The sequence below is a fragment of the Mytilus galloprovincialis genome, chromosome 12 (assembly GCF_965363235.1).
Source record: "Mytilus galloprovincialis chromosome 12, xbMytGall1.hap1.1, whole genome shotgun sequence".
Lineage (NCBI taxonomy): Eukaryota > Metazoa > Mollusca > Bivalvia > Mytilida > Mytilidae > Mytilus > Mytilus galloprovincialis.
In genome coordinates this window covers 25738834-25753414 of record NC_134849.1, presented here as the reverse complement: position 1 = coordinate 25753414, position 14581 = coordinate 25738834, and the positions used below count along the sequence as shown (strand labels likewise).

The 14581-nt window shown below is 30.8% G+C and overlaps 1 long non-coding RNA gene across 1 annotated transcript; it reads left to right on the top strand.

Annotated features, from left to right (window-relative positions):
- The first annotated feature begins 5884 nt into the window (after nt 1-5884).
- LOC143055030 (uncharacterized) lies at nt 5885-10682 on the top strand. The gene is made up of 2 exons (XR_012971918.1): nt 5885-5949; nt 8805-10682. It is a non-coding gene; the product is annotated as an uncharacterized LOC143055030 (long non-coding RNA).
- The last annotated feature ends 3899 nt before the right edge of the window (nt 10683-14581 follow it).

Genomic DNA, 14581 nt, shown 5'->3' with positions numbered 1-14581 from the left:
ACATAGCTTTATAATAAATAGTTAATTGCTACCTTAGTTTGCTATTTATAAGTATTAAAATGTGCATTGTTATTAAATGCAATATCAGTATTTAGTTCAAATATAATCTTAAATCAATCCTAATTCTATCTTATTCATTCAAATGTGACGTAATTTTTCATTTTTTGATGATCCGTTTTCAAATTTCATCAATTCAAATGTGACGTAATTTTCGTGCTTTTTCACCATCGTATGTGACGTCATTATTATGATTTATTGCGTTGAGGCATGGTCTGAGTCGGGTGTGTCTATTCTGTGTTGGTCTTTGCATTTTGTATTCGTGTTTGTTTTCTGTAATTAGTTAATACTTCAGTTTCATTATGTATATCTATTATATACATTTAATAAAAATTACTGTTTGCAATAGCATTAATTGTTCTAAATGATAAGGATGTTCTTATCCCAAGCTTAAAAACATAGCCGTATTTGACACAACCTTTTTCAACTTTTGATCTTCAGTGCTGTACAACTTTGTACTTTTTTACACTTTTGATCTTTTATATCTGGGCGTCACTGGTGAGTCTTGTGTGGACGAGGCGCGTTTTTGGCGTATTGAATTTTAAACCTGATGCTTTTTGTTATCCATTAATCATGTGTTTCTTTGTCTAATACGTTCTCCTATTTATTTTTATTGTAGTCCTGTAATATTATATTGTCATTTCAATGTTATATTTAACATTGCCATTAAAGTGCGAGGTTTGGTATGCCACAAAACCAGGTTCAACCCACCATTTTTTCCTTTAAAAATGTTCTGTACCAAGTCAGGAATATGGCCATTGTTATATTATAGTTCGTTTCTGTGTGTGTTACATTTTAACGTTGCGTCGTTTGTTTTCTCTTATTTTTGAGTGTAAATTCACATTGCGATAAGACGTGTCACGGTACTTGTCTATCCCAAATTCATGTAATTGGTTTTGATGTTATATTTGTTATTCTCGTGGGATTTTGTCTGATGATTGGTCCGTTTCTGTGTGTGTTACATTGTAGTGTTGTGTCGTTGTTCTCCTCTTATGTTTGGTGCGTTTCCCTCAGTTTTAGTTTGTTACCCCGATTTTGCTTTTTGTCCATGGATTTATGAGTTTGAACAGCGGTATACTACTGTTGCCTTTATTTATCTATTCGTTTGATGTGTTTGAACTTTGAACTTGCCATTTGATTAGAGATTTTCCGTTTTGAATTTTCCTCGGTGTTTAGTATTTTCATTATTTTACTTTTTTTAAATTTGATATGCAAATATTTAGCTTGTCACATGTGTTTCTGCGTTGAATAATTAAATTTAAAAATGTTGAACTACGTTTGATTTATTGATGTTAAAATTCCAGTCGGGAATATTACATGCGTATTTAGGAAAAAGAGATAGGTCACAGCGCACTTTTCGAAAAGTCAAAATGTATGTGAAAAAACCTTTCTATGTGCATGGTTTATTATTATTTTATTTCAAAAATTAGTTTAAAAAAGAATAACTTAGTTTTTCAACTTACTAATTAGATTTTGCACGATGGAAATTGCTGAACCTCCACATCGATTTTGTAGAACCAGTGTTTACCCTTTGTTTTAATTGTCAGTAAAGTGAAGTATTTTGTCGTTAGTAGTTGGTAAATGAATCTTTTTTCTTTTTCTTTTTTTTTCGCAATTGTGTAACCTTTATTTGTTGGACTTGATTGGAGAAATATACCGTAACTGTTTATTTTATGATATATAATATGATATATAAAGTGTCGTAAATAGAAATTTATTATTTTTCAAATGCTTAATGACCTCTCGCAAATACTACAGATTTCAAACATTGATAATACGTCATGAAAGGAGTGTTCAGGCAACAGGTGTGGCAAACTTTCTGTGTAATCGGTAGGCAAACATATTTTAACCCATTCCTGATATACAAAATTGTTATCCTGTTGATATCATGTAGGCAGCTACACTGTGTAGATCTCTATTTGTGTGATTCACTTTTACGACACACAGTGTACTCAGCAGGCACAGCAACGTTGATTCTACCTTGAATAAATGACAGATTTCAACATTGAATCAATGTTGAAAAGTAGTGTTGGATTAAAAAATGATATGACGTTGAAACATAACGTTGATTCAACGTCAGCTTCCAATGTTGAAAATAGGTTGAATTTTGGTCTAAATTTGGTAAGTGTATGATGAAAACAAGTCGAATGCGGATTGAACTGTGGTTAGTGCATATTGAAATCAGGTTGAATGCTGGTTGAACTATGATCTGTGTATGTTGAAATACGGTCGAATACTGGTTGAGTTGTGGTCAGTGTATGCTGAAAGTATGTCGAACTGTGGTCAGTGTATGTTAAGATCAGGTCGAATGCTGGTTATTCTGTTTTCAGTGTACGCTAAAAACCTGTCGAATATTGGTTGAACTGTGAATGTTGAAAATAGGTGGGATGTGTTCCCAGGTAGACTGTTTTAGAGTTAATTCAAGTTGAAACTCGAAATGTGTTTAATGTTGAGAATATGATGTTCCGATGTTGAACATTGGTTAAATTGAATTTTGTTAACAGCTGAAATCATTAACCCTTATTATATCCACCAATGCCATTTTATGTGTAATAAAACTTTCTCAAAACTATATGTACTAAGTGGGGGTAGTCATGTGTAGGTGGTTGATGTACATGAAGCCTGTTGCAGAGTTAATTTGTTTAGAGAGTTTGGCCTGTTCGAATATATCCCTTTTTAAATTTCGCTACATCTTATGATGAATAAATATAAAACTAGGTTTAATTCACCATTTTCTTCATAAGAAAGAATATGACAGTTGTTGTCCATTCGTTTGGTGTGTTTGTGCTTTTGATTTTGCCATTTTATTAGGGACTTCTCATTTTGAAATTTCCTCGGAGTTCAGTATTTTTGTGATTTTACTTTTTGGCATACATTTTTGTACCTTCATTTAACTTCATAGATAGAACTTGTGAAACTTATAATTATTTTGTTCATACACAAAATATGTTTGTGACATAAAAGTGTCATCATATAACAAGTTGCTACTCCCATATGCATCTCACAACTTCAAAACAAACACAAACTAAATACTAAATTTTATTTAAAATTATAGTCTTTTGCTAGACACATTCCTAGCAATTTCAGGGGCACAAATTCTGTATCTTGCACACTAGTTCAAAATTGTGGTCTCTGTTGCACATTCGTGATTTGTAACTACAGCATCTGCAACAGAAAACAAATTATACTCTCTTTTACTTGATTATAATTAATCAGCTCAAATACAGAACTATAGTACTGTAATATGTGAACAAATATTCGCTGTGCAATGATATTGTTTTTTTTAAATATTTATTGAGACAAACCATGTGCTTTTTTAAAACTTGAGTTCAGATATAATGAAAAAATATTTTTAATAAACAAAAACTATAGATGTAAGTAGACAAAGATGCTAGAGCACATTTAAAAGAAATTTTTATTTTTTAATGTGGAAAACAATGGTATATATTTCAATACTGATCTCTTATTATTTCAAAAAGCTTCAACCATCAAAGGCCTTTCATTTTCTTATATTGACAGTCACTCATTATGAGTTACAATAATGCATCACAAGCACCAAGATCTTGACAGTCACTCATCTTGAGAAACGATAATGCACCACAAGCATCGAGATCCTGACAGTCACTCATCTTAAATGGATGTCTACGAGAAAACCATGCAAAATCAAAAAAAAAATTATGAAAGGGGTTGTGCAATTTCCAGCTGATTTTGGGTTCCTAGTAAAGTATTAAGTACATCTAATAGTTCTATGGTTAAAAAATGACAATTTATCTCAAATTATGTGAATACAGGGCAATTATAGTTTAGTACCAAATTTGCTGGAAAATATTGTTGAAAATTGACATTTTTGGGGTTTTTTTATTGAATAGTTCAAAGTATTATATGACAAAAAAAATTGTTTGGCCTTAAAATTCAGACTTTCTACTAAAATAAACTGTAATTTGGATCTTATTTCGACCTTTATTTTTGTTTTTATTTTTATTGACATAATTGTGTTTTTTTTAAATTTGAATTCAGCCTGTACTGAAAATGTCCATAAAACCTCAAAAGTCACTCCAATTGAAAAAATATTTTGTTAAACGTTATGGTTCACTACAAACTAGTATTCCTTAACGGGATTTTGGTTGCAAATTGATATAAGCTTATTTGAATAAAAGATGAAAAACTGAAAAATATAGCTAAAATTATCTCCCTTTGTAAAACTCTTCACAATAAAAGGTCGATTTAGTGTCAATAACAGAAGGAGGGAAATCAACAAATGTGCAGAAGGATAGGAAATAATGGTATTTTTGATGAATATGGTGTAGCCAAAAACTTATTTTTATTGAAAGAGTGTAACAAAGACATAGCAAACCATGTGGCAAAGACATTCCCACTGCCACTGGGATAAGTCTGATCCTGATCAGATAGTCTAGACATGACTCATGAGGCTAGACTATCACTATCATGTCTAGGTTTCAGACTCACATTTTAAAAATATGCATATGCTGCAAACATGGACAGGAGTTGGATTGCAGAAGACAAGAAGACAAAATGAGTTGCTGCCATCCTTTCATGACCCTTCCAAATCTAGCAACGGAAATTCCAAAGCAAAACTTTCAGTTTCAGTTGGTTCTGGTAAGTTTGTTAATTTTTTTGTGGTTAGAAAAAGCAATTTGACACCATAAAAAGACATACTATAGAAACATCACATTAAATCATAAATATAGGAAGAAGAGCATAGACCATTTCTCTTTGGGAAAAAAAGGGGGGGGGTATTTACATAATTTCTTGAAGCAAACACTGATTTAATTTTCATTGACATACATTTATAATGATTTAAAATTCTTCTGAAACTAAAAGATTTATGTGTTTGCCTTCTAAATTTTAATAGAAAAACTTTTTTCTCTCTCAGTCTCTCAAGAGATCTATAATAATCATTATAAAATATATATTCTATTACAAAGCCCTCCGGTATCAGGTCTGTTCGCCCTGAGTTTGTTTGCCAACTTGTCAATAGAGTCCATTGACTCTGTTTTTTTTCTCCAAATTTAAAAATAATGGTTGCTTCAAATCTATATAAAAAAAAAAGGAGAAACGAGAACATGTATAAATTACATAAACATACGAAAACTACTGTACATTTATGCCAACTAAAAAGTATGTGTGTTAACCGCACTACCCTTACCTACCTTTATTTTTATCCCTACCCTAAATATTTTTGTGACAGGTTTTGATTAAGCACTGTTAAAGTCACAATATAGCTCCCAAAGAGTTGTGAATTTCCTGTCTTTATTCATTCCTTTACCAGTACTACATGTACATTGTACAATGCAGCTAGATTGATACAATATATGGTTCTTAAACTCAAAAAAATGTTTTACAGACTATGAGCTGGTTTTTTTTTTTTCTCTTAAAATTGGTTACTGTGAGACTTTTTCTTTACATTTCCTTAGTGTAGGTTATGTATCACAGTTATAAACATGGAAAGAGAACTTGTACATGTCTTTACTTCTATCGTTAATATAATAGAATCTGAATAGAATATGCTTACAAATGTATTCCAAATTAAAGGGCCCAGAAGGGGCAACATGAGATTATAACATTACAGATTACTCAGATAAAACAAATTCAAAATAACAATACCGAAGAAATGAATTACTTGATGATGTGATTGATATCATAGCATACATTTACACAAATTAATTATCATATCTACAAAACTTTTTTTTCAATGAACCAATGCATTATGTTAAGCCAACTTAATGTACAATGTACATGTAGATGTAACTCACTGTACTGATCATGCAAATGTACAAATATACAATATTTTATTTCTTATCAACAGGTTAAAGATGGAAAAGCACGAAAATAATGTTAAAATGAAAGCAGATATGATAGGAGATCATATAGGTAAATACATGATATAATTGTTAAAAAAAAAAAAATGAATCAAACAAGTCATAACAAGAGACTACTAAATAGACAGCAAATAAGACCTGTGCTGTGGCATTATTTGTGAAATATAATCATATATAGAAATTGGAACAGGGTTGGCAAAGTATTACCCGCCCGGGAAAACCCAGGCGGGAATTCCCGGGTATTCCCGGGCTGGGCAATTGTCCCAGAAATGGGTAATACTGGGTAATACTGGGCAATAAAACTTTTTAAGCTTATGTTAACACAAAATAGTAAAGTCTTGTTGTAGTTTCATAGTATTATAGCTAAATATATACATTTTATACAGATAACCATTGAGAGTCATGTTTCTAGAAGATTGAAAATTCAATTTCATTCTTTTTTCCACTACTTCTATGTAGGCAGAATACAAAATTTGAATATTTTAGGATTATTAATACCTTGTTAATTTCCATGTATTGTTTCAACTATCCAAACTTTAAAAAAAAAATGCAGTTTATAGCAGTCATGGCAGTTTTTATGTGAATTGTAAATTTAAATGTCTATGCAATCATATTGCTAAATAAACACCCTACAGGGTCAAGTCATTAACCCTTCTAAAATGAAAAGGCTGAATATTGTTATATAAACATATCTATGTCCTAATCTGAATAATTACTCATTAATCATTGTTAATTAGTGATGTACATATAAATTATGCAAAAGTAATTTTTCTTACATTTTCTTGTTAATTCTTAATGTAAGATATATACATTTGAAAAATAAATTCATTGAATTTATGTTAACAGTTTGACCAATCTAGACGAGAGGGTGATTTAATAGACTTTCAGAAGAGAATTATTGATAAAGGCCTTTTCCATTAATATTTGTGTAATGTGTGCCTACATGTTTACTTGTCTCATAGTTGCAAGAATAGTACTTTTTCAAATGTATATACACTTGTATTATTACACTCAAACAAGTAAACTAATTTATAAATCAAAATGTGTTTATAAATATATCTTAAATGTATTGCAATTGAGTTTGATCACTGAATCCTCTTTAAAATTCAGGCCAGTATTTTATATTACCCAGTATTGCCCAGTATTACCCATTAAAACCCAGTAAAACCCGGGTTTTCCCAGTATTTCCCACTGGGCTGGGCAATACTCATAAAACCCGGGTTTTTGCCAACCCTGAATTGGAAATTGACCAGTTACATTTATTATTGTAAAAACATGATAAATAATCAATAAATTAGATTAGCCCTTCAATTTTAAAAGTTCAATCTGGTAAACAAAAAATAAAAATAACACACAGAACCCTCAAATTATTATTTTATGATCAATTAAGAGCCATATCAGTACAATTTACACAACAAAATTACTCATCATTGGAATTGTTCTCTTTATAAGAATTAAACCTAGAAAAAAATGTGTTCTTGTCAGCTTGACAGATCCTCATTTATAGTAAACATGCATTTATGGTAAAGCTGAAGACTACATTTGTATTTTTCATTTTTGGAAAAAAACACTTTTACCATTATTACAGCTATTTTCCTAATGCGTGTAGAGTAAAACTTTGGTAGGTTTGCTTGCTCTGTTTGTATAAATATTGATTCAAGCTTTGTAATTAAGGTTGATATCTTCAAACAATAAATATAGGCATATTTGAACCTTTATGGAGTACTTTTAAATTTGATAAGACGTTATGTCAATTGCAATTGTACAATATACAAACAAGCCATGCAAGCTAACCGAAGTCTTAGATTTACATGCCTTAGGAAATTAGCTGTAAAATTAATTATATATTTGTTTCCAATGCTTATTGTTTTACCAATTTCAAATGTTTTGGCTTGTTTTTAAATTGGTCTATATCAGCTATAGGGTCAAAAGGGTCCAAAGTTAAACTTGATTTCATAAAACAATTGAATAATTGGTGTTCTATGATATTATGCAAAATTAAACAGTGTATTGTACTTTTTTGGGTTAAATACTTCTTTTATGTTTAGATTTTTAATATTCGTTTTCAAATTGCAAAAAAGATCACGGGGGCAAAAAAACCTTTGTTAGTTTATTAAAATATTATTGAAGTTTTTTTTCTATGCTAAATGTTATCATGCATTTAGCATGTTTAGATTTATGATTTGGGCTCAGTTATCAAGTTGATTCAAATTGGGGTCCAAACTTAAACTTTGTTTAAATTCATTAAAAATTGTATATATGGGGTTCTTTGATGTGATAAATCTAATCATGTCTTTTAGACTTTAGATTTTGGATATTGGTACAAGTCCAATTTCAAAATCATCAGTTCGTTTACCACATTTGTTCTGTGTCAGAAACCTACATGTATGATGTGTCTAATAATTCATCACAATCCAAATTCTGAACTGTATCATGTGAATCAAGTTTGAATGTAGTGTCTATATAGTGTTTCCCCCCCCCCCAACCTGATGAAGGTGCAATCTCTGCATTTGTAATAGAATGTACCCTTGAGCTGTTTTATTCTCATTGTTGAAGGTTGTACAGAGGCATTGCATTCATTTCATTTGAACTTTTGTGGATATTTGTCTCATTTGCAATCAATACTCATCTCCCTAGTTTTGTATTGTCATAACGTCATAAATACAAGATGAAATCTGCAAAATTAACTTCATTAAAATTAAGTTTGCTGCAGCTTGGAATAAGAAAAAAATCAAATTTAGGTCCATTTTTAGCTAGTATACTCTATTTCTTATTCTATGTACTGGAATGTCAGAGTTGTGATAATCGAAACACATTTTACACTAAGACCAAGTTAATAAGAAATTTCTTTTTAGGAAATTTCAATCATTTAATGGATAACAATTGTTTTCTTATTATTTTTTACAGACATTTGGTGATCCAAAAATAACTGGAGTTCATGAAAGAAGACTGATTGCTGAGACACATTTTTGTTGATAAACATGTTTATGATGAAAAAAAACTTAGATAATATCACTGATACTTGAATAAGGCTCTGATCTGTGACGTCTTTGATTTTTCCTGTTGATGTTGCAAGCTCAAATAAAAATAAATTGAAATGGAACTCATATGCTTTGAAAAAAAGGAAAAAAAAACAGCAATGTGAATCTCGCTGAAGTCTTAAAAACCACCAAGTCAACACACAGTTGCAACACAAATGAGAAGAGAGAGATATTTGCTAGGAAATAGAATGTTCTCACTGTCTCACCATCAACAAGGCTTTCTTATCAGCGAATAAGAAGTCTAAAATTACTTCTGTATTAAAAGGTCATCAGTATTGAAGACAATCATGAAGATTACCAATGTACTTGGCCATTTGATAAACATAATAATATTTTCATTTGTCAGAAATTGTTTCTTAGATTGACTAACTAGTTTTATTGATTGGATTATTAGTAAATTACCTTTCATAGTTCATGTAGTTACATGTATGTAAATTCTTATAAGATAGTATGGAAACAATTTAATATTTCCCTAAATTCCATACCTAATGCAACAATTGTCTTGTGCTGCTAAGTCAATTCGAATTAACTGTTATGTATGTTTATAATAATCTTATTCTTGCATGTAAGCACCATTTAGTGTTATTGTATCATCTTCATTGATTGTTAAATATAATACTAATGCTATAAAAAATAATAACATTTATGATCATTTATACAGATTGAGATATTTAAAAATTTATCAATGCTAAAAGAGAATTTATAAATTTAGACATTTTTTTAGGAGAATTTTAGAAAGTACTACAACAAAAGCAAACCAATAGTATATGCTCAAATGCACTATTAACTATCTCTCCAGATAACCAAATAGAGATATGTTTATATTTTATTAAATTGATGAAGTGTATGTTAGTTTAAATTAATATGTACATGCAATTTTAAGGTTTTAAAAATCAGCATTTTTATTGGATTATCTCCCTTTGAACAATAGAAATTCAGATTTTATCCACACTGTCTCAGGTACTCATGATCAAAATGACTTATATGGTAACCAGCATTCCAGTAAAAGGTTGCAACGTGTCTTAATTTTGTTTACCTGTCAGACACAACTTCTGAATGTCAATACTTAAGATTTTTCAATATGATGAACTTGACATTGAATTTCATATCATTTTTCAGTAACCAAGCTGCAATAACCAAAAATGGGATTACTAGGAAGAAATGAATGGATTTTACTCTTTAAAGTAATAGGGACAAGTGACTAAAGGAATTTGGAATAAAAAAAAAATACAAAAAAAAAAAATTGTCTTTGGCAGCTCCCCCCTTTTTTAAACCTAATGCTTACTATTGTTTGTGACACAAAAATCCATTTCACTTTGAATTTTCTATTTGATTTACCTATATTGCATGTTACAATCTGTATAATTCAAGTATTTATTTTTGTATGCTTGGTTTCATTAAAATATGAGACTTTCCCCAATTTATTGCGAAAATACAAAAAAAGGGGGGAGGCTATCTAAATGATCAATAAAATCTATAAAATTAATTTGCAACCGAAATCCCTTCAAAATCTTTTGAACCAAAGAAAATGCAAAGTATTTCTGAAATTTAGGGTAAATTAAAGCGACTTTTGGGCTGTATTGTCTGTTTTAGTGTGATTTGATGAAAAGGTCATATTTTTTATCATTTTATGTGTTTTGCCACACCCTTATTTTATATATATATCATTATATTTAATAAAATGATGTGATTTATACTTCATACACATCCTATCTGTGATATTAAAGTATTTAAACACTCAGAAGTATTATAGTATTTATTTCTATTTGAGAAATTTATGAAATCTATGCATTTCAGTAAATGCATCTATAAATAAACTCAAAAATACCCTAAATTCCTATCGTTGCCATGGTTACCAGCAGTGTAAGGGCTTCAAACTTGCATGACTTTCATATGATGTCAACCTGAACATGTCAGCAAAGTTTCATCAAAATCAAACAACTTTGCATGGAGCACCATCTGCATGGTTTTCTCATAGATGTCCATTTAAGATACAATAATGCATCGAAAGCACCGAAATCTTGACAGTCACTCATCTTGAGATACTGTAATGCCCCACAAGCACCGAGATCTTGACGATCACTCATCTTAAAATACAATAATGCCCCACAAGCACCAATCTTGACATTCACTCATCTTAAGATACAATAATGCCACACACGTACCGAGATCTGTACAGCAACTCATATCGTTGTTATAAAACAGCCATAAAACAACACATCCAATATTGCCTGATAGGTTTCCTATATAATTTTTAATGCTTAACTTTAATGTAATTCAAACTAAATATTATTAATGTATAACTAATTATATTGATGATTATGGCATGTCAAACATTTCAATATTAAAAAAAAATATTGATTCAAACAATATATTAATGTTCAAAACTTACAAATATATATGCAATATTTTTCTATTTATATTCAAAAAATAAAAATGTATGTTCATAACTTTAAAATATTCACATTTTTTCTAAATATATATATTCAAAAAATGATTTCTTCTATGTGCAATATTTTATATATTATAGAATATAGATGTGGTATTATATTTAAAAAAAAAAATATTCAACTTTCTTACTGCGTTTGTCATTTTTCTATATAGATAAAGTCAGCAAAGTTGAATCCATCAACAAAAAACGTTGCAGAAATTTGTTCTGAATAACGAACGTCGGTTTCAGAAAATCATACACTTTCCGGCAATTCTTAATAATGAGCCGAGACTTCTGTGTAGTTTTATCACTGTAGTTTTTTATTTAAAATTTAAAATTGTATATCGTCCAAGACAGTTCAAATTAAGAGACCTTGTGTCATCAGAATGAAAACTGAATCAGAGAATGTTCTCTTGAGCTCAAAATAGTTTACCAAAGAGATCAGATTAAAGGCATCTGCATTGACAATTTTTATTTGTAGTTATTTATTTTAATTTATTCTACGCCTTTATGTTTGATATTAAGTTAAAAAAAATATATTCTTTTTTCAATTTGTTCATTTAAGAATCTTAGTACGGCGGCTTTGTGAAAAATTGTACACATCTTGCTACAAGCATGAAATTTGGTATAGACATTCCTCAACTAATACTCTTTTATTTCAGATAGGGAGGCATTTGAAAAAAAAATGTCTCACTTCCGGTAAATTACAAAATGGCGGACATCATACTGAAATCAGCCCAATATCGAAGGCTAGTGTGCAAAAAGGTGTTATTATCATGCTACTATCATAATATTTGGTACAAACCTTTGTTTTTTACTACTTGTGCATAAATTAAATTGATTAGTTGTCTTTAATAACCCTGCTTCCAGTAATATCCAACATGGCGGACATTGTACTTAAATAAGTTTTTTTTAATGGAGGGTAATAAATGTGTTTTAACGTATTGCTACTATCATTACATTGTGCAGGAACCTATCTTTGGTGCTTCTCACATTGATACAATGTATAAGACATATGTCTTAAAAACCTTTACTTCCGGTAATATCCAAAATGGCGGACATAGAATTATCTATTTCTTATTGTAATATTCAACTCTTTGTCAAAATGTTGGATTTTTTTTTCTGTTCATTTAATTTTTGGCTTTAAGTTAATCTCAAAACCACTAGTTCTTTTTGTTGCAAATGTTTAAAAACAAAGTTAACACTTCCGGTAAAAAAAAAACACAATATGGCGTAAATTTCAAAAATGAGTCCTCAATCCATATCTTCGATGTGTTTTGGATAGATTGATTAAAACAAAATAAAATCACTATAGTACTAAAACATTTTTAAAATTAATACAATGTTCGGCCAAAAATAACGGTCACCACCACATGCACACATCGCAGTGCACGGAAGACCCGATTTTATACATTAACAACGACCGCGGCATCCTTTCTTACATCCACAATGTACAAGCTTCTGAAAAAATGATGAGGCCTCAAAAAGAGTTTTTTAAAGTTATCCTCTTTGTCCCCACCTGGTCTGGGTAGCATAAGAGGCAACCCCAAGCTCGTCTCCCTTACACCTACCTAAGTATATTGCATGTTTTACATGCTCGAAACGACTAGACCAAGTTGAGGGAATAGCCTCAAAAAACCTTCCCTTTTGCGCAAATAGTTATTTTCTTGCTTTTTCGTTAACCATGTTATACCCATCTGTTAAGTTTGTGCGATCTTACAGTAAAACCCTGGTGATTAAGGCTGATCAATCAACATTCTTTATGTTAAAGTCACATCTTCAAATGCCATCAATGTCTCCCACGCGGTCTTTTTTTTTCTTTTCAAGCAAAAAGAGAACCATATCACAGTCGGTAAAGGCATGGATAACAATAAGTGTGTGTGATCACTCATTGCCTAGTGCATTTGAAAGGCCATTGATAGATATTAATCCAAAGTCTTTTGCCCTCCCAAACACAATCCATAGTTCGTCTACCCCTATGTCATGTAATGGGGAAACAGTAATGACAGCATCATCATTAACGACTGTTCGAATCATGACTCGTTTAAGTTCGTGTTTCATTGCATCAGACACATGCACCATGATTCTAGTGTCTGCCTCTAAATGTGAACTTGGTGCTAAACTTGAAATACATCAAGTGGTGGATCAGATAGAATATCCTGAGCATTTGTTGCTATAACTACCATACGCATCCAAGACTTCATCCACTCGTATTACAGTTTTAAGGTATTTTATTAAGGTAAGGACATGATACCCAATCAGCATACTCGTTAGGCCGCAATTCAGAATCAGAGAGCTGATTTTCCACATTTACAAAGACTGTGGTATTGTTTCTCACATCCATAATGTACAAGCTCTTGATAAGATGAAGAGGCCTCACATAAAGTTGTCCAAAATGGATCATATTTGTTCCTTCGCCATTCATACGCGTCTGCACTTGTTAGCATAAGACCCGATTCCAATCTTGTTACTCATTCACACCCGCCATGGTATATTGGACGCTTTACATGCTGAAAAAGACTAGATCAAGTTTGGGAATAGCCTTAAATAGCAAGTCAAGGGATGAAATGACACTGTCAAATAATCTGGGTCATGAATTTTAAAGTTAAGTAGTGATTTGGTCAAGTTGAAAAGGTTAAAAATTAGCACTTTATAAACTGTCAAAAGATTATAAGACCCCTTAACATAAAATTGTCCATATGTTGAGTTAGAGTCGATGAAGTTTTCTATAATTTTGATATAATTTGTCACAAAAGTAGTACAACACACTGTAAAACTTTTATTGAGAAAGCGCAGGTGGGATTTTTTAATTTTCATTTACTGTCTAAAAGAAATGCACTACGAATTAATTGTGGTCTCGGACCATATAAACTCATGTCCCAAGGAGCATCTGTCATTTGTTAGTCTTGTATGATTTTTTTTTTTCATTTATATGTTTCGGAATTTAGTATGACGTCAATAATCACTGTTTGTTTAGGAGCAAGGTAATAGTTATCAAATGTACCAGGATTATAATTTAATACACCAGACGCGCGTTTCGTCTACATAAGACCCATCAGTGACGCTCACATCAAAAAAGTTATAAAGCCAAACAAATACAAAGTTAATGAGCAATGAGAACCCGATATTCCAAACATTGTGCCAAGTACGGCTAAGGTAATCTATTCCTTGGATAAGAAAATCCTTACTTTTACGAAAAATTATACACATTC